At 48.7% G+C, this 21,304-nt stretch overlaps 1 protein-coding gene across 16 annotated transcripts in view; it reads left to right on the forward strand.

The window, feature by feature from the left end:
- The window catches only part of APBA2 (amyloid beta precursor protein binding family A member 2), a 232,934-nt gene that overhangs the window by 96,929 nt on the left and 114,701 nt on the right, over positions 1-21,304 (forward strand). For 12 of the 16 annotated variants that reach the window (XM_055098170.2, XM_057299831.2, XM_003811062.5 and 9 more), the window contains one exon: positions 13,594-13,647. The gene's annotated coding sequence lies outside the window, so the exon portion shown is untranslated. Of the gene's footprint in view, positions 1-13,367; positions 13,482-13,593; positions 13,648-21,304 lie in introns of those variants that run through there. The other 4 variants (XM_063596985.1, XM_063596984.1, XM_034938377.3 and 1 more) reach the window with 2 other exon arrangements.

Consider the following 21,304-nt stretch of genomic DNA (forward strand, 5'->3'; position numbering starts at 1 on the left):
ATTAGTCAAAAAATAAGGAAAAGTGGGCCTTCCCTGCCCCCCACACTTATGAAGAGTTAAGGATTTTGTGTTTATTTTAAGCCATGTTGAACTCAGCCCAACATATTGACACAAGGCAGGACTTAGTGCAGTGTCACTAGGCTTTAATTTTGTTGCCCTTTGGGCTAATAAAGTCAGGTTATCTCACTGGGCTGTTTCCTTATCCATTAAGACATTTGATGTAACTAAGTACCCATCCTATGGTGACATAAACTTTTTCTTATGTCATTGGAAAGTCCAGAATACCTGGTTGCAGGCAAGGTTTGATCTAGCAGCTTGACCTTGTTAGCACAGGTCCAGTTTCTTTCCCTCAGTCCTCCCTGGTATTATATCAGCTTCATCCTAAGGCTGGTTCAGGGAAGATATTCTGATGGTATATATTTCTGCTTTGGCCATGGAGGATTTATATTCGATCGTCAAAAGTCCTCATGTCCTATTTAAAGTCTAGTCATTGGAAAATAAGTTGATAAGGATGGACCTGAAGAAAATAAAGCAGCAATTTGTCATGACAAAGCAAGACTAGGAAGAGGCATTGGACCAGCATGACCAATTCAAGGACACGTTGATGATGTCTTCAGTGCAAGTGTTCTTCCCACGCTTGGGGGACCTGGCAGGGCTGCCTGCAGGGCTGCCTACAGGGCTGGTGTCCAGCCTGCTCTATAGAAGGCGAATTAGAGATCGCAATAACGGGCCAGCTTCCATGATGACCCTGGGTTGTAGTGATGTCTATGTAGAAATGAAATAAATGCATAATTAAAACCAAAGGTAGGCTTGCATTTGGGTTGAGGTCCTGGCACCTACGGAGGCCACAAGTGTGTCAGGGTGGAAGGTAACTTGGTGAAATAGGAAGTCACTGCCTATTGCCCACTCATGTCCCCACTGATGGAGTTAGCTGGGGGATCCCCTGGTGCAGACCCTGGAGAGGCATCACTGTCTTCCTTGTTCAGTGGGCTTGGGTCACCTGCATGAATTCTGAGGTTGGGAAGGTGTAAACATTTCCCTGAACACCTGCAGCCCAGCCGCCGTCTCCCTGGGTGCTTCAGTCAGCCGTCACGTTGGGGAGGCGTCATGTAAGGTGGTCCTTGTCTGAGTAGAGCCTGATTTTGAAAATGAAATTCATTTCCTTGCCTTCGTTTTCCAGATGAAAAGATATGTATTTGTGGTGTGTGTGTGGTGGGAGAGTAATTGGCTTTGGTTTTGACAAGGAGGACACCAGGGTCCTGTTCTGATACTCAGTTTTGGGCCCATGCATGACAATTCTGTGTTTCTTTTCAGCATTTGCCAATACATTATTTTCTAGAGTCTCTCCCAGCATACGGAAAAACCCCAAATTCAAATTTGACTTTTCTCTTCGAGTCTGGTTGTGGCATGCTGAAGCTCCCAAGGCATGTAATGTAGTGAACAAGGTGGCCTCCAGGAGCGCTGTGGGCTCATGGGCCCCACCCACCCACCTCGCAGTGTGGGAGGATCCACCGAGTCACTGTCAGAGTGGGTTGGAGAGACCTGGCCTGGGGTCAGCTCTGTGGGCAGATGGGCCCTTTCCCCCACTGGGCGGAGGACGCTCCTTAGTAGCCCAAGACAGAACATTGCCTTCTCCCGAGAAACCCACCTCTGGGGAAGGTTAGGCCATGGGATCCGCGGGAAGGGTTTTAGGAGTAGATTAATGGGATTTGTGATCCCAAGCACCCAGGCCACTCTGTGGTCCCCACCCCTGGGCTTGAGTCCTGCTGAGGTATAAGTGGTGCTAGAAGACCCCTGCCCTGCCCTGCCCTGCCCTGCCCCAGGAACCTGGCTTTCTCTGGGCTAATGAGTGTCCTCTCTGAAGGTATCCAGAGGCCGTGCAGACACTCACACTTTGGTGTGAGGCGTGCCCTCGGTTGATCAGTACACTGCTGTGGGGTGCACAGGTGGCAAGGTGGGGGATTCTGGGATCGGGGAGGCTAGTCTGGGTGTAGGGTCCTGCCCTGGAGGGGCTCACAGTGGGGTTGAAAGCAAGCTCTCGAGGCGTTATTATTCGGGACTCTGAGTGCCGGGCAATGCTGGGGGAGTGAGGGCAGGGGGAGCTGCAGGGGCAGGGCTCTGAGGGCTTTAGAACAAGAGCCGGTGTGTGTTTCCCACTGAGTACCTGCCGGCACCTCATTTATGCCACATAGCAACCCCATGACATAGGCTTATAGGGGACTATAATTATCCCCATTTCACAGCTGGGAGAACCTAGGCTTAGTGTCACAGAACCTAGGCTTAGCCACTGGGTGGCTGATACTGCCACCCAGTCCTGAGCCAGTATCAGCTTCCAGCCCCCTGACTCAGTCTCTCTGCTGTGGTTTCCTCTCAAGTGCCAGGATCCTTCCTGGTCCCGTTTCCAACTCAGACCAGTGGAGGGGCGCGCTGTGGTTACCACTCATTAGAAGAGAGGCAGGGTCTCTCTGTCTCTCTCTGGGTCTCCCCCACTGCCATCTCTGGGTGCTGGGGGAGCTGCTGTATCTCTCTCTCTGTCTATCCCTATCTCTCCCTCCACTGCCATCTCTGGGGGTTGGGAGAGCTGCTCTGTCTCTCTATCTCTCTCTCCCCCTCCCGCCCCACTGCCATCTCTGGAGTTTGGGGGAGCTGCTCTCTCTCTCTCCCCCATCCCACTGCCATCTCTGGAGGTTGGGGGAGCTGCTCTATCTCTCTCTCTCTCTCTCCCCCCACTGCCATCTCTGGGGGTTGGGGGGAGCTGCTCTGTCTCTCTCTCTCTCTCTCTCCCTCTCTCCCCCTCCGCCAACCACTGCCGTCTCTGGAGGTTGGGGGAGCTGCCTGGGATGCAGAGCGGCTTGGATTGGTGCTCCCTGTGCCTCAGTGGTTGAGCTGACCTCTGTCCAGTCTGTACACATTGGATCCTGAGGCTGAGCTTGGGTGGCTGTGGCAGGAAGGTTTGGTGACATCACACCCTTCAGGCTTGTGTCTGTCTGAGCCAGGCTCTGACTGGCTGGGAGAAGAGGAGGAGGTGGGGTTCTGGGAGGCCCTGAGGCTGAGCACGGCTGCTGTGCTCTGTGGCTGCACTGCAGGGGCACGGGCTCAGCATGTTCTGGGCCAGGGCACACAATGCTTTCAGATCAGGCTCCAGCGCCCCACACGCCCCTTCACGCTTTGCACTTTTTGTCTACCAGCCAGAGGGCAGTGAATAATGAGAACAAACAGCATTGGGTCCAGATTTTCGTGGTCATTTTCCTAACAAGCCGAGGTCAGAGAGCACCGAAAGGAGGCCTAAGTGCTTCTGCCACCTCAGCTGACTGTTTTTCAAAAAGGAAAGCATGCGTGGGATGTGTGCATTAGGTGTTGCGGTGATGTCTGTTGTCAGATCATGGCCAGAAAAGGGGTTGTTTCAATTAAAATGGATTTTGGACTTCGTTTTTCTTGGAATGAGTAAATTGAGGGAAATAGCACATGTTGAGATTTTGGATTTCTGCTCTTAGAAAGGATTTAAAATAAGTGGTCTTCAGTAGTTCCACAGCGGATCTTCGAGACTGGTACAGATGAGGTCTCCTGGATGTAACGAGTTCTTGCTGCTTTAACTGGATCGGGTTGACTCTGTCTGACCAGCTCAGCTGGTTCGTTCTATGAAACGCACTTCTGCTTTCTGGAATCTGAAGGAAGGAGAGAGATAGAAGACAAAGAAGGACAGATGTGTTGGTGGCCAGACCCTGGCTTCTGAACAGTCCTTCCTGATGGCTTCAGGACCTGGGAGGAGCGGCGGAGCAGGTGGCTGCCCTGGGCTTGCCAGACACCTCCATTCCAGCAAGATCCTCCTGGGGGATGTGGTGCCCTCCCTGCCTCTCAGGCACAAGCATATGCTTGTTTGGCCTAAAAAAGTCTCCTTAATTAAAATTAATATCGTAATGCAGTAAATCCTTCTGCCTCCTCTTCCCCTGCCCAGTTACAATTCCCGGCGGCTCTCCAGCCCATAGAGGAGGCTTCTCAAAGTTTCCTGCCTCCTGGAGGAGAGAAGCCGTTCCCCGATCACCCAAAAGGACAAAGTACGTGCCCACTGTGCATCCTTGCTTGTCACTGCCCAACATCTGCAAACATTAACTAAAGTGCTGAGCCCATTCAGGTGTAGGACTCACTAGTTGGTTAATGTGACAGACAGCGTTTCCTGTGCCAGCGCTGGCTGGTCACTTCCTGTCATCCAGCACTCTTGAGTGTTGCAGTGGATGCCTGTTTCGTAGGAACACTCAGCCTGTTCCGTAAGAAGGAGCGCCACTTCTCAGCCTGTACTTAGCAGGTCACTACTGTTGGCCACTCTGCTTTTCTTTTTAAAATTTTAATTATTAAAAAAATTTTTTTTGAGAGTTTCCCTCTGTTGTCCAAGCTGAAGTGCAGTGGTATGATCTTGGCTCACTGCCACCTCTGCCTCCTGGGTTCTTGTGTCTCAGCCTCCCTAGTAGCTGGGATTACAGGTGTGTGCCACCACGCCTGGCTAATTTTTGTATTTTTAGTAGAGACGGGGTTTCACCATGTTGGCCAGGCTGGTCTTGAACTCCTGACCTCAGGTGATCTGCCTGCCTTGGCCTCCCAAAGTGTTCGGATTACAGGCATGAGCTAATGCTCCCGGTCCCCTTCTTATTTTTATGTTAGTCTTTGGAAACAATTGGCATATATTTTAGTCTCTTTAGGTTACTGTAACAAAATACCATAAACTAGGTGGTTTACAAACAACAGACATTTATTTCTCACAGTTCTGGATGTGGGAAGTCTAAGATCAAGGCGCCAACAGATTTGCTGTCTGGTGAGGGCTTCCTGGTTCATAGAAGGCCATCTTCTCACTACATCCTCACTTGGTGGAAGGCTCAGGAGAGTTCTCTGGGGTCTCTTTTACAAAGGCACAAATCCCATTAATCACCTCCCAAAGGCCCACTGTCTAATAGCATCACTTTGGGCATTAGGTTTTAACATGTGAATTTGGAGAAGGGCAGGCACAAACATTCAGTCTGTAGCAGCATACAAAAATGTAACAAGAATAATGTGATGAACAGCTAGGTATCCACAAGCTGCTAAAGGTAGAGAATACTACCATATTGGTTACCTATTTCTGTGTAACATATTATGCCAACACTTAGTGGTATAAACAGTAAACATTTATTATCTCACACATAGTCTGTGGGCCAGGAATATGGAAGCAGCTGAGCTGGGTGGTTCTAGTGGAGGGGAAAGATGTGAGCTGGGGCACCTGAAGGGTTGACTGGGGCAGGAGGATCCACGTCCAAGATCGATTTCACCTGGCTGTTGGCTGGCAAGAGGGCTCAGTTCTTTGCCATATAGACCTTTCCACAGAGCTGCTTGATTGTCCTCACAACATGGCAGGCGGCTTCCCCCAGCCTCAGTGATTCAAGAGAGAGTATAGAGAGAGTAGAGAGGAAGCCGCCGTGCCTTTTATGACCTGGTCTCATTAGTCATACACTGTCATTTCTGCTTATGTCTGTTCACTAGAAGCAAGTCACTAAATTCAGGCTACACTGAAAGAGAGAGGAATTAGGTTCCACTCTTTGAAGGGAGTGTCAAAGAATATGTGGAGATAGATATATATATATATATATATATATATATATTCTTTTTTTTTTTTTTTTTTGAGATGGAGTCTCACCACTCTGTCACCCAGGCTGGAGTGCAGTGATGTGATCTCAGCTCACTGCAACCTCCGCCTGCCAGGTTCAAGTGATTCTTCTGCCTCAGCCTCCCAAGTAGCTGGAATTTATAGGCACACACCACCACACCTGGCTAATTTGGGTATTTTTAATAAGACAGGGTTTCACTATGTTGGCCAGGCTGGTCTCGAATTCCTGACCTCAAGTGATCTGCCCACCTCAGCCTCCCAAAGTGCTGGGATTACAGGCATGAGCCACCATGCCCAGCCTGTGGATGTATTTTAAAGCATCATAACACCATTGCAGCCAGAGCCCCTCCCCAGTTGCATCTTGTCTTTCACACAGAGGTAACTACTGTTGAAGTTTGATCCTTGTTTATGGCCTAGTACATGTATAAGTATTTCTATCCCTGTTAGTTCTGCATTTTATCTGTAAGCGTTATGTAAATGATATCACCTTGTATTTTTTTCTGTAGTGTGCCTTTTTTTTTTTTTTTTTTTTTTTGAGATGGAGTCTTGCTCTGTTGCCCAGACTGGAGTGCAGTGGCGTGATCTTGGCTCACGGCAAGCTCCACCTCCTGGGTTCAAGCGATTCTCCTGCCTCAGCCTCCCGAGTAGCTGGGATTACAGGCGCCCGCCACTGCACACAGCTAATTTTTGTATTTTTGGTAGAGACGAGGTTTCGCCATGTTGGCCAGGCTGGTCTCGAACTCCTGGCCTCAAGTGATCCGCCTGCCTTGGCCTCCCAAAATGCTAGGATTGCAGGCCTGAGCCACCGCGCCCATCCAGTGTGCCTTTTTTGCTTAACATTATGTTTGTGAGATTCATCCATGTGAAAACAGGTGGCTGTATTTCATGCATTTTCACTGCTGTGTGGTATTGCATTGTACAAACATAAGACTATTTGTCGTTCTCCATTGATGGATGCTTAGTTGGGTTCCTATGACTTGCTGCTACAAACAAGGTTGTCTTGAGTACTCAGGTATGTGTCTCTGTGAACATGAGCTGGATTTGTCAGTATATTTAGCAAGGATTGGAATTGCTATGGGAGAGAGTACAGTAATCTTCAAGTGTACTAGAAACAGCTAAATTTTATTCCAAAGTGTGTGGGTGTCCTCATGAGTGGTCCCACTGACAGCGTATGAGTTTCCTCTTCTCCTTTTTCTTGACAGCACTTGGTGTTGTCAGACATTTTACATTTTTGTCTAATGCGTGAAAGTGCTGTCTACATGAGGTATTAATTTGCATTTCCCTGCGTGCCAGTGAGGCTAACATCTTTCCATGTATCTATTTTCACATATATATTTTTTCATATATTTGGTATTCTGTGAATGACTGGCCATATCTTTTGCACCTTTTTTTCTATTTTCTTATTGATCAATCTGATCCGTTGTTGAGTTTATGTACCATAAATATCTTTTTTCTTTTCTTCCTTCTAACATAATGTAGAAACTAAGAGTGTGGATTCTGGGGCCACATTGCCAGGGTTAAATCCCAGCTTCAGCACTTCCTGTGTGGCCTTAGGCTTAATCTGTGTGTGCCTCAGTGTCCTCATCTGCAAAATGGGATGATGGCTCCCCACGGTGGGCCTGGGAGGATGCGCAGGTTCGTATCTGTGAAGCAGTTAGTGACTGTCATAGTAAGCACAAGATAGACTAATGCAACCTAGTGTGCTGGGCCCTGTGTGGCCACACGGGGCTGTATGCACAGGCGTCACCATGGCCAGAGCTGGAGCTCAGATGTGTCTGAGAAGATTGGCAGATGCTGCTTCACTCTGGCTCCCGGTCTCCTGGGTGGCCCTGCTTCCATCCCTGAGCTGCCTGAACGGAAAACGAAATCCCATCCCCGCTCTAGGGGGTGCCTGGGAATTGGAAGGCATCAGGCTCCTCACAGCAAAAATAGAAGCCTCATTTGCTTAGGAGAGAACAATGACGAGGAGGCAAGCCAGCAGAGGCGGCCTTGGCGGGCTGTGTACACCCTCTGCTTGTCCCCGCACTCCCTGGGGTCAGACGTAGACGTGGCTAAGCTGCCTGCAGACTTTCTCTTCCCCTTCATCCTGGCCTGCAGTGGGCATCAGGGTCCATCCTGGGACGTGGGCTGTCTTGGCACCAAGTTCCAGTTCTTAATACCTCAGTGTCGCACTGTTCCCTGATTTCTCAAAGCCAGGCAGGAATTGCAGAAAACAAGGTCGGTTTAGTATCGAGAATCACTGGAGAGCCGTGTCAGAGCCCTGCTGAGAAGGGTGCAGGGAACTGTGTTCCTGTCTACCTGATGCTGTGGGCTGCACAAGGACAGACTTACTGAAGATTACAGCCCAGGGGGAAGAGGGCACATTTAGTGTCAACCCCACACAGAAGAAGTTAGCTCCGCTGGGCGCGGTGGGCACTTTGGGAGGCTGAGGCGGGTGGATCACCTGAGGTCAGGAGTTCAAGACCAGCCTGGCCAACATGGCAAAACTGCGTCTTTACTAAAAATACAAAAATTAACCTGTTGTGGTGGCATATGCCTGTAATCCCAGCTACTCGGGAGGCTGAGGCGGGAGAATTGCTTGAACCCGGGTTGGGAGAGGTTGCAGTGAGCTGCACTCCAGCCTGGGCAACAGAAACTCTGTCTTAAAAAAAAAAAAAAAAAGAACAAGTCAGCACAGCCCCACTGCAAGGAGCTCCTGGGTTTATTTAAGTGAGCCTCAGATAACTTTACATAAAAGCAAATGTGTAAAAAGCGATAAAGTCGGATATATTGAACATTTGTCCTGAGGGCAAATTTCTGAGCTCTAAAAGCCAGTTTGGTTTTAGATAACATCTGTGAGCCTGGAAACAGGCTGAGATACTCTATATCTGCACTCCCAACTCTGCCTTTGGCTGTGTGAGCCCCCATGGTCTCCTTGAAAGAATTGGTCCCCAGTGGGTGAACTAATCACCCATGAAGAGTCTCCCAATTCAAATCTGGAGTAAAAAGTGAGGACTTGGGGGCAGAATGTTACTCATCACATGTGGCCCGTCACTGCTAGACTTGAAGGTAAGTTTCCAAGAACAGAGCTCTGTGACCATTTTCATGATAGCAATTTGTACATTATTACTAAGTAATTTTAATGCCGTGTTTACAGGCCACCTTCCCAAACAAAACAATTGTTTCTGGAAGTTCTTGAAGACTGAACTTTTAATCCAGCTTGTTCTCAAAACATTTGCACCAATGAGAGTCTTGAGGTTTGAGCTTTCTATTCTAAAGGCTCAGCTTCTTGCCCAGGAGAAAAATAATACATGCTCGTGTTTATAAATAAGAGTTATGGCATTGGAGTCCTTTACATTGCAGCCAGCCTAGGGACTCAGTTATTCAGAATTTAAACATTTTACTTGTAAAGAGCACTTTGGTATCCACCCCAAGGGCCCTCCTCTGCCTGTCTCAGCACCATCTCTGTGTGTCCCATCAGGAAGCAACAGACAACTCCCTAAGCCCCACAGTAAAAACGTCTCTCCTGGTCTGGGGGCGCATCCATCCCCCATGTCCCCAGTCCCATCCTGGGTGTTCTGGGATTCCAGCCACAGCTGTGGGGACACCGCCATCTCACTGCATCCTTCTTGCGGCAGCTTGGCTGAGCTACAGGGCCGGGCCGCAGGAGGCCTCCTTGTGCCGGAGCTCACCTTGTGCCAGGTGTTGAGCTCTGCCAGCTGCCCGGCCCCACTGTGAGGCCGCCCCGTGCAGCTGAGTTCGCTGGCAGCCCAGCCAGCCCACGAAGGCCATGTGAGTGTGAACCCCCATTACAAGCTTTCACTCATGAGATGGCGCTGATCAGTCTGGGGGATACCTGCCTTTCAGTATGGGCTGCAGCCATTAGGCTGGTACCAGGAGGAGCCAGGTCGAGCTGGCACTGGGGCGACACTCTATCTTTGATGCACCCTGATGCTTCCCCCATCCTGCTGACCATGGTGCTTCCAACCCATCCCAGGGCCTCTGCTCAGTGTGGCCAGAGCCTCCTGTCAACAAGTATGTCACTGCCTTCGGGTTATTATTGTTCACCAGATTCCACTTGCTCTACACCCCAGGCACAGTGCACCAGAGTTTCCCAAACCTGTGTGCCCAGTGCCAGCCCCTTAGCAAGTGCAGCGTTGCCCATTTCACTCTGGGAAATGCAGCCATAGCTCTGGGGCCAGCTAGAGGAAGGAGTGTGATTGTGCCTTCCCAGGACAACTTCCAGGTCTGGGAGTCTGTGATGTTGTGAGTGTTGCCTTAGCTTTGCTAAGAAAATGCTTAGGGAGATGGGTTCCTTCACCCATTCTTCCACTCATGTGCCTTTCTGGCTCCAGGGCTGGTGTCCCCTGCTTTGGAGGGGACGCTCACATGAGCTGCCCTATTGGGGGTCTGTCAAGTTTCTCTTAGCCTAAGCGGCTTCCTGTCTCGGGCTCCCTCCCCAGCCATTTGGGTTACCTTGGGTCCCTGAGGATCGCTTCTGGATCTTGGACCCCCTCACCAACTCCTGTGACATAATAATCAAAGGTAATCAGGAAATGTATGAATCATCTTCTTTAAGGAATATTTAGCATTTCTGCTCATTCCAGAGTCCCTGGAAGCATGGCATTTCAAAGGCTTGGTTAGATCACAAGTCCAATTTACTGCCAGAAATTTGCACGTAGAATAATACAGAGCCTATGATGGCAGTTGAAGTGGTATCCTGTGAGAAAATTAATTAGTCCTGAAACTAAATGCCAACAGCCTCAGCAAAATATTCATGAGAGAAGCGAACCTCGTGCGTGGTGTTTGAAGTCAGGCAGCTGAGGCTGTGTACTGGACGTGTTCTCTGTGGCTGAGTTCTGCTGTGGATTCTGGGCTAGTCTAGGCAAGGCCTGCCTCTCCTTCTGGACTGGCTCCCAGGGCTGGGGGCTCAGGGAGGCCCTGCACCCTGTAGAAGAAGGGAGCCCCTGAGACTCTTTGGCCTTGTATTTGTGTGTCCCTCTGGGCTGCAGGGCTGCAGAATAAACCAGCTCCCAATCCTCCAAACAAAAATAAAGACCTGTGAATGGCTACACTTGGAGAGCAGAGTGTTTTGATATCATGGGGAGACCTGTGTACTTAATTTACGGTCTGACGATTGAGAAGGATTTAATTGTTCCAAAAATGGTGAGAAAAGAGCAGGTCCCAGCCTTTCTGTCTGATCACAAACAGCCGAGGGGGACTGGGGAAGTGGCCTGGTCCTCACTGCCCCTGGAGGGGCAGGAAGAGGATGGAGTGATGTGCTTGGCAGATGCAGGAATGGCCAGGCAGTGGGAAAAGCCTAGGGTTTCCAAGCCATGTCTGATCCTCTGTGTTCCTTCTGCCTGCTGGGATGGAGCCCGCCCCCCAAATATGCCTGGCCCACTTATGACTCAGAGTCAGCTGCCCCCAGGGCCTTCCCGGCTCTCGTGACCTTGCTGGGCATGACTTTCAGGGGAGCCCTCTGTCCAGGAGACATAGGTCACTCGAATCACACAGCCGTGCTTTAGTGAATGCTAGCCAGGGGCCCTGGAGAGGGCAAGGACAGGACACTCCTGCATGGAAACGAAAATGAATATTTTTCTCTGCAGAAAATGAAAAGTGGGCTGGGTCCAAGTGGTAGGTGACCTGGCTTTTGAGCGAAAATGCTGCTGGGAAATGAGAGAAAAGAAACATGAAAAGAATGCAAATGAGGGTGGTGGACAGGGGCCCAGAGGCCTGATTCCTCCACCCTCCGCAAAGGCTGGGTGTGTGATGCCTATAAATAGACACTCAAAACCGGTTCTAAATGGAGTGAAGACATGGGCCTGCTTCCTCTTATGGAAAGGCCTTACATAAGGTGCAGTGCTGCTGTTGCTCCTGGGCGGTGTGATGATTCTGTGCCTTTGTCGGAAGTCAGTGTGAAGCCTGTGGGGCTTCTGGGGGATGGACATGGATGAGCTCTGGCCTTTCTGGAGACTCGCAGACTCTGGGAAGGAGGCGGTGGGCGATGGGCAGGTCTCCTAGGGCTGGGAAACAGTCCTGAGACAGGCTCCGGGTTTCCTGAGGCGCTTCTGGGCCAGAAGCAAGTGGGAAAAGCTGGACTGCAGGGCTTGGTCAAGTGACAGCTGCCCAGAGCTGGAGTTTAGGGTGCCTGGAGAGGACAGGGGCTGGCAGGCCTGACTTTCTCACTGATCCACTTGGGGACACAGAGCCAACCTGTAACAGAGTGAGGAACTGAGGCCGCATTCCTGGACTCCCAGTGGAGGGTTCTTGCTGCTGGACTAACCTTTAGTTCATGAACTCACCCAGAAATTACTTATTTTTGGAGGACTGCAGATGGCGAGCTTAGGAGTGAAGAAGGGAGTACTATTTGATGCTAATGTGATTCCAGGCAACATTCTAGAGGTTCCCTTGCAATTCACCTTTCCAGCCACCTTTGAAGTAGTTATTGGCCAGTTTTATACACGATGAAACTGACAGAGATGGTGTGAAGGGATTTTCTGACGTTCACACAGGAAGCAAGCAGCCCACGCTGACTCCACTGCGGAAAGCGTGTGTGTGATTGACATGCTTTTTGTGTGGTGCTCACTTTGGGTGTGATAAAGAGGCCTCCTTGCAAAGGGCCAGGATCTGTGAAGCACCATGTTGCTTCACAGAACAGGCCGTGAAAAGCCACAGAAGCACCATACCCTGGGAAAGAAATGGAACAACGGTGCAAACAGCCAGTTTCCCCTGAGCAGAGGCAAGCAGGTTACGGCTCTGCAGCTCCCTTAATGGGTAGCTTGTTCAACATGGAAACATCTTTAGCCTCCTCAGAGACGTTGGGTCATCTCCTTTACATGGGGACCAGAAGTATCTGCCCTGGGCCATTTTGGGTGGAGGAAATTTCGTAATTATAACCCTCTGCTAGGGATGTCTACCTAGGAAGTGAGAGCAACTGGCCGCTTTCTTAGAGAAGTGAAGACGCTGAGCAGACTAAACCTTTGTGATGAAGTCGAAGCCACTGTGTTGCCTGTGTCCTGTTTCCTTCCCCAGTGAATGGGGCTCTTCCCTACGACTGCAGACCCCAGGACCAGATTGCAGGTGCCCTGTCCAGCAGCGCAGCCATTCGTGAAGGGCTCGCAGCCTGGCCCGGCTCAACAGCTGATGCCCCCGGGAGGAGGCTGTATTACTATCCTTTTTGAAAGGAACACAGAAAGCCCTTTGTAACTTTGTCTGTAGCCAACATGGAGGGAGAGGCAGAATTCAGATGTGATGTTGCAGACAATTGAACACCCCTCCTCCTGTTCCACCCCAGCTTCCTGCCCATAGCCTTCTAATGCCCTTGCCCTGAATTCCTGATCCAACCCAAGGGCCTGGCCTTGAAACCCCCGAGCCTGCTGGCAGTAGCTTCCTCTTCAGCCTTCCTGTGCAGAGCTTCCTCTATTCAGGGAAGTCTGAGACCTGGTGGCCTCTTTCTCATTCTTTTCATGAAACCATCCTGCCCAGGAGAAGGTGGGCTGAGACCCTGGGCATTGGAAAGGAGAGGTGGTCCTCCTTCCTCTCTTCACTTTCATCGCTGTCCTCTCCCCGCCCACCCCCATATGCACACCCTCCGCAGTCTGAAAGTGTCGTGAAGCACCAGCTCTGCAAACCCGTGGGGTCAAGCTTTGTTGTGGGAAAATACATATTCATGAGGGCTTTGAGGAGCCTCATTAAAATGCAGAGAGTCTCTCCTTTCAGAATGGTACATAAGCCATCTCTTTATTTGCCCAACACATTGTTCTTAAGGCAATAATTATGCGATGAATGGCTAAAGAAACATTTTAATTATTTGTTTAGGGTAATTTCTGATTATCTCATTAGAATTATAATCTGTCCACTTTTACAGGTGATTCAAAGCCTCATATTTACATTTTTATACTTGAAGGAGCTCTATGTGCGCACCTGTATCATTGCTGAAGTGAAAGTAATTTTCTCTGTTTTCTTCTGCTTTATTCCAGAAAGATTTGATCACCAGGAGATTTTTCGGGACATTACCAAACCACTCATTTTAGGTAAGAAATACAAGGCAGCATTGCATGGAATGAGGTTTTGCTTTTGCCATGTGGGGAGCGGACCGTTTCACTGGAGGGAAAATGCTACATTGCAGGCAGAGCTGGCAACTGCCGTGGCTCTTTGTTTTCTGGGATCCTGTGTGTGTGAGCTCGGGGAGTTTGAAGCTGGGGTTTGAGTCACAGCCAAGGAGTGGATGGACACTGGGGACGCTGCTGGCACTTACCTTGCCCGGAACCGACCTGCCCACCACCCAATGACAACACAGCAAGACACACACTCCCCATCTGTCCTCTCTTCATCATACTGGTGTTTCTGTAAACCATGGTCCTCACCAGACTCAGTCATTGATTTGTGTAACCCCTACCTAGGTTCCTAGTTACAGCGAAAGTAGACACATGTATATTGGCAACAATAGGTAGCACTTGAACCTTTCACTCTCCAGTGTGGGCAGTGGCTGGTCTACTTTGAGAAGGGACCAGCCATTGTGAGATACCAGGAAGCTGAGCAGAAGAAATCTAACTTTGATGAAAAGAGGCCTCCTCATCTTGCCAGGGATGGAGCGTGGTCCATCCTCCCTGCCTGTGCATGGAGCAGTATTGCAGCCCTGATGACACTGCCCCATGGTCAGCATCTGGCTTGCCCTTGCCCTGTAGGACTGGTAGGAACAGAGCCCTGGTGCCAGCCGAGTGTTCCACACAGGGGAGACTTGCAAGGGACAGGTTCTGCACTGCAGATGAATTGGCTGTCTTCTTCTGTGGCTGGAGACACACAAGGCAGCGGCTTTGTAGGGAAGCTGGTGTACAGGGTGGGGCGTGTTTGGAGAACGAGGAGCAGAGGGCATTGTTGCTGGAGTTAAAGAAGCAGAGCCAGGGATGGTCTTCATGTCCTGATGCCCAGAGCAGGCCTGAGCTTCTGATGGATTCTGGGGGTTCTTATGTATTCTTGAGAAGGAGCATGTGGTAAGCTTGGACAGGGAGGCAGTTCAGAGTGTTACATGCAAGGCAGCGGTGGCCTTGGGAACACCCCCCCTGCCCGACCAAGGCAAGGAACACTTTGTGTGTCCCAGTGCGGAATCTCTGTGCCAGTTGTGAGGGGACGGATGAAGACCAGCAGGGGTGAGGACGGGATTCTGGAGTGTCAAGACTCAGGTTCAGAATCACAGTTTTTCTTCCAGGGCAGCACAAGGCCACAAGTCTGGCTATTTGAAGCCACCCAAAAAGCCATTATTTGTAAAGCAAGGCAGCTTTATTGATTTCACTTTCTGCCCTGCATCTTTCCCACATTGTGGTAACCACTCACCACCCCTGTTCTGCTGATGAGGCAGGAATTCCCTTGCATCCAGTTGGGGAGCATTCTTGTCACAAATGTCCTGGATGAATTACACGGTGGCTCTCCGTGGAGGAAGCACATTCACAAGGCATTTAAGAGATGCAGGACAATCAGCCCTCGTGCATGAAACAGGATGAAACGTAGAAGAGCTGCGTGATTATTAATGGGTTTGGACATAAGCTGGAGTGTTTACTGAAATTTTTCTCAGTTGTCAGTTTTCAAAGTTTGTGAATGTACTTTTGTGCTCTCAACAGGCCTTTTCTGCTCTATTTAACTTTCTACTTAGGGTTGTAAACATACTTCAGCCGTAATGACATTAGATACATCATCCACTCTCAGCTCTGAAAATGCTGGAGATTTTGATTATCACCAGCAGTAAGGACAGCTTATGAAGGGAGATGTTACTTATGGAGACACAGCTCATGATTCCATAAAATTCCAGTCTTCTGGGAGCCCAGGGTTAAGCAGCTGCCTCAGCCCATCCACCCTCTAGGGACTGTCCACGGTGAAATTGGCTTCTTGACGTTTTCCTTATGGAACCTGGGGTGTCATTACATTCTGTTAGAGTCATAGGGTGGTTCTATTTATGCCTGTAAGGTATAAGGTATTTTTTTCTTCTGAGTCTAGAAAAGACCTACTGGAATTTTTATGTATCCTGAAATACTATTAGACGATCAAAATCAATTGCAATAGAGAAGGTGCTGGGCTCTCTTCCCAATTGCTCTCACCCATCTGCAGTGTAATAGGCCTATCATGTAAGTGAATATACTCATCACAATTCTCTGCAGCTTCCCAGCAGAAAAGCATATTCCTTCTCAGAGAGAAAGGCAGCAAGGAGATGGATATTTTTAAATGCCAATTATGCCAGAATGAGTCTCTGTGAGGAGATCTGTAAAGAGAAGAAAGGGCCTGGGTTTATTTATTTTTCTACTGCAAATGGAATCATTCTGTAGCTTCAGAATACTAATACCCGTGGTGTGCCTGATGTCTTTTCATAGGATAATTTGTGAATGTGCTTCCACTTACAGGAAAAGTTTGAGGCTCTTTCCTTATTCTTCTTCTTTTTTTTTTTTTTTGAGAATTAAACTCTAGGCCTCACTATATCCTATGATAACCATCCTATAGGCCCTTGATCTGTAAAATGTGTGAATAATGAAATATATAAAATCAGCGATTATCCTGAAGGAACACAGAAAAGATTAATAAGCTGTATTTAAATCACGGCAAGTCTCAGAACATATATTAAGTTAGAAGACATCACGTCCTGAAAATGACGGGCTGACGTGATACTAGCATGTACCCCAGTATGGATGCATATAAATGCTGTGTAAAACCTAGCCCAAAGTGTTCTTTAAAACATAAGATCCAAAGAAAGGCATGGAAATTCCAAGCTATGAGACATGAAGAGAAAACACAAAGCCAGAGCACTAAGGGAGGAGGCCATGAGACCCCCAAGAAGTGAGGTTCCTGATGGAGAGCCAGGATGATGAAGACTGTGTGACATTTGTGCAGGGAGAGACACGGCAATGGCTGGGACAGGGTAGCAAGGCTAGGAGCAAGTGCTCACATGTATAGGAAGCCAGGAGGTGGCAGACGTGTGTTATGGACCAGGTGGGATGTGATGCAGGACAGCTGGTTGGCCACATAGGAAAAGAGAAAAGATAAAGTGAGATCCCTACCTCACAGCACATGTACCAGTAAACGGCCATAGAATTAAAGGCCTATGCCGGGCACGGTGGTTCACACCTGTAATCCCAGCATTTTGGGAGGCCAAGGTGGGCAGATCACCTGAGGTCGGGAGTTCGAGACGAGCCTGGCCAACATGGCGAAACCCCATCTCTACTAAAAATATAAAAAATTAGCTGGGTGTGGTGGCGGACACCTATAATCCTAGCTACTCGGGAAGCTGAGGCAGGAGAATTGCTTGAACCTGGGGGGCGGAGGTTGCAGTGAGCAAGATCGTGCCACTGCACTCCAGCCTGGGTGACAGAATGAGACTCCATCTCAAAAAAAAAGAAAAAAAAAAGCCAAAATGTAAAGACAAAAATGTTAAAATACATAGAAGGTTTTTTCTATCTGCTCGAGTTGGGAAACATACACACATCATAAAAGAAAAGATGGATTAATCAAACATCAGTATTAGCAACTTCTTTAAGAGAACTACAGGCTGGAATAAATATTCATGATGAATTTACTTTGAGAGATTTGTATTCTGTTTGTATCAAGAACTCTTTCAAATTAATTTTAAAAAGACAATAGAATTGAAAAATGAGCAAATACTTTGAAGAAGAAAAAATGAAAATGTCAAATAGACTAATGAACTCTGCCTTGCTCCTAATCTGGGACCTGCCTGGGAGACCATGAGATGTTGGCAAATTAGAAAGTCTGATAATCGAAGGGTTGCCCAGAGTGTGAAGCAAGAGGGCCTTCATGTCCTGTTTATCACGGGCAAATTAGTAAAACCCCTTTAGAGAACAATTAGGTGTTATCTGGTAAGGTTGAAATGTGGATCCCCCATGACCCAGCAGTTCTGCTCATGAAAGGGATTCAGTGTTGTATTAGTTCTCTCGAAAACAGAACCAATAGGATCAGTTTATCTTAGAGTTTATGTATCAATCAATCGATTGATTGGTCAATTGATATAAGGTATTGGCTTGCATGATATGGCATCTCGGAAGTCTTGCAATCTGCCATCTGCAAGCTGGAGACCCAGGGAAGACAGTATTGTAGTGCAAAAGCCTGGGAAGCAGAGAACTGGTGCAGATTCCAGTCCAGGCCGAAAGGCCTGAGAACCAGCAGCATGGAGGGCAGAGAAGACCAATGTCCCAGTCAAGCAGTCAGGCAGAGAGTGAATTCAACCCTCCTCTACTGTTTTGTTCTATGCAGGTCCTCACTGGAGTGGACGATGCCCACCTACACTGAGGAGGGCCGTCTGCTTTACTCAGTCTGCCAATTCCAATGCTAACCTCTTCCAGAAACACCTCACAGACTATCCAGAAACAGTGTTTAACCAGACGCATGGGCACCTTGTGGCCCAGTCAGGTTGATACATAAAATTAACCATCACAAGTGGGTCACAACCAGCATTTTCTACAAATATGAACCGGATTGGAACAGAAGATATCAGAGTTTGTTCTGCATAGTGAATGATAGTGATCCTGAGAAGGGGGACTTTGAGGGGATGGGACTGACAGCGATGGTTAAGCCTGAATGGAGGTTTGCTACATTGTTTTCTATACTTCTGTGTATTTGCAAAGTTAAGGAGAAAAGAAGTTGTGGTAAACCCCTGGATGTAGGCACACGGACCCCAGTGTTCTGTGCTGTGGGTCCCTCTGATGGAGCCGTCTTGCTCCCGTCTTGCTGGTTCATCCTCCACCTTGGCTGACTACCTGGCCTCACCCTTGTACAGGTGGTTCTGTTTGTCTCTTCATTGAAATGGGTGGGATTTATTGATTTATTTAGAGACAGGGTCTTGCTTTATTGCCCAGGCTGGAGTGCAGTGGTCTGATCATGGCGCACTGCAACCCTGACCTCCAGGGCTCAATCAACCCTCCCTCCTTGGCCTCCTGAGTAGCAGGGACTACAGGCATGTGCCACCACACCCAGCTTATTTTTATGTATTTTTTTATAGAGGTGGGATTTTGCCATGTTGACCAGGCTGGTCTTGAACTCCTTGGCCCCTAGAGTGCTAGGATTACAAGTGTAAGCCATCATTCCCTGTGTGAAATGAGTAGGATTTCTGAATGAGCCAGGCTTTGCACATTGACCTGGCTCTGCCTCTTGAACTGCTGCCTTCACATGGGAGGCTCCTTCTGGCCCTGCCTGTGTGGCTGATTCCTCTCTCAGGTGCTTGTCTTTATCTTCACAGATGAGGCTCATGGGCTTCACTTTTTGGGACCTTAGGTGGACATCTGAGTCCACAGCCCTCCTGCCTGGCTTCTGTCTCTGTGGATTTGCAGGCCTGCTTGTCCCGTATCCTCCAGTGCCCAGCCCAGTGCCTCATGTACAGTGGATGCTCAAGAAGTGTGTAGTCATCACATAGCTCTAGTTTCTTATTTTTATTTTTATTTATTTATTTTTTTTGAGACAGGGTCTCACTCTGTCACCCAGGCTGGAGTGCAGTGGCATGATCATAACTCACTGCAGCCTTGAACTGGGCTCAAGCAATCTTCCCACCTCAGCCCCCTGAGTAGCTAGGACTACAGGTGAGTGCCACCATGCCCAGCTAATTTTAAAATCTTTTGTAGAGAGGGCATTTCACCATATTGTTCAGACTGGTCTCGAACTCCTGGCCTCAAGTGGTCCTCCCACCTGGGCCTCCCGCAGTGCTGGGATTACAGGCATGAGCCACTGCCCCTAGACTTTAGAAATGTTCAGAAGCTCAATTTCCCATCTGCAAAGTGAAGACTCATGAGTTGGGGGCGGGTAGATTGTGAGAATGAACCACATAATGAAGAGGGGATGTGTAGCACATGTGAGTTTTCCGATCTTGCTGGTTTCCTTCCCTGGAAGAGGCAAAGAGAGGACAAGGAGCTGGCTGTTACTATTTGCTTGCAGACTTGGTGTGTGCTTTCAAATTGGAAGCTCCTGCTCTGACACCTAGTTCTTTTTTGTTTCAAGTTGTACTTTAGAAGAGAAAAAAATTCATCAACACCCTTTTTTTTAAAAGATGGAAAATGGGTTAAGAAAGTAGCACGAGGAACTGTGAGCCCAACATAATTAGTGTGATGAAAGAGAAGTTAGCCATTTCTGTATGTAACTTTTGATTAATGATATTCAGCTCTAATTAATTATGTCCAATTCTTATTAATGACATTAGTGTGCAAGCCGGCATTCTCAAACTATGTTCTGAGGATTCCCAGCGGATATTCTTGAATATAATAGTCCCCGGTCACATTAGGTTGGGAAGTGCTGTCTGTACTGCCCGTCTTGGACACTCCCAAAGCACCATATAAAAGGCCTTCAGAAGTCCTGCAAGAAAGGGAACAATTTAAATTTCTTTTAACCTGTCATTTCCCAGACTTACTTTTACCACGTGTGCTGCTAGGCATATACGGACATGCTAATTTAACCCTCATACCACAAGGTGTGCTTGGATGAATTGATGAGCAATGTACATGTCATGGAGACGTTTTCTAAGTCTTCCAGAGTCATAGCAGGGGTCTCCTGTATCGCAGCAGAACATACTGCAAAGAATTGCATTTCCATACAGTCTAGGGCTGCTGTGAACTAATCTCCTTTCTTGGGCAAATCGCTTAATCTCCTTCAATCAGTTCATACATCTGCAGAGGAAAGGGTGATGGCATGCCACCCTGGATGGTGGGAGGACTCCTAGCAGTGGTGGCTGTTACCATCTCATAAGAAACCCTCATTACAAGAAAGTCCACGTCATTTGCCATGTGCTGGTCTCGGGGGGTCAGCGAGTGGGGGGCTGCAGGGAGAGACCACCAGTTACCTCCTGAGCCTCACGTGTGGGGTACACTGTGTTTTGTCCGTTGTTGGATTTGTATTCATTGTTCATCTAAAAGTGATTATGTTGAAAAACAGAATGGTGGCAGACAGGCATGTTTGGCATGGGTTAATGCGAGGCTGGAAAGAGAGCCCCTGACCTTCAGTTCGAGAATCAGCCACTGCAGGAAAGGGTGGCGTCTTGGTGGCCGCATACTGTGAATGTCAAGGGAGACGAAGAGTGCACCCTGGGGAGGGCGGACTCATCAGTCCAGTGGGTTGTCCAGGAGGGAGTGAGGGTTGATCTTTCATCTCGAAGGATGAATATACATTTCTGCGAGAGAGGGGGAAGATGGGCGTTCCAGGCAAACAAGCATGTATATATGACTGAAGCGTGGACAGAGGAAGCAGCGTGGCTGGTCTGGGAATGGAATTGTTTGATCTGGCTTGATAGAGGAGCTAGGGGGTGAGGTAGAAGAGGTGGCAGAGGCCAGCTTGACCTGTGTAGATGGCTTGGGAGAAGCCCTGGCAGGTCTTTGTTGGAGGGCTGACAGGAAGGGATATGTGCTTTCCATAGTTGACCTTGGAGGGTGCAGCATGGGGTGGAGGCCTGTGCACCAGAGGCTCCTCATAGAGTCTCTACAGAGAGATGACCAGGCTAGCGTTTTCATGGCATGGAGGTTGTCTTCAGAAACTCGCTTCAGAATCTACTTAAGATGAGTCAAATCTACCCTCCAAAGAACATCTGCTGCTACTGGAGATAGCGCTTCAAAAGCTAATGCAGGTGCTGAATGTTTTTCCACCATGAGGGTTCCTTCTGTGCATCAGTTAGTCTAGACTTTTGCTGTTTGAGGAAAGAGGCTCAGAGTAGTTAAGCCA

Source organism: Pan paniscus, chromosome 16 (genome assembly GCF_029289425.2).
Source record: "Pan paniscus chromosome 16, NHGRI_mPanPan1-v2.0_pri, whole genome shotgun sequence".
Lineage (NCBI taxonomy): Eukaryota > Metazoa > Chordata > Mammalia > Primates > Hominidae > Pan > Pan paniscus.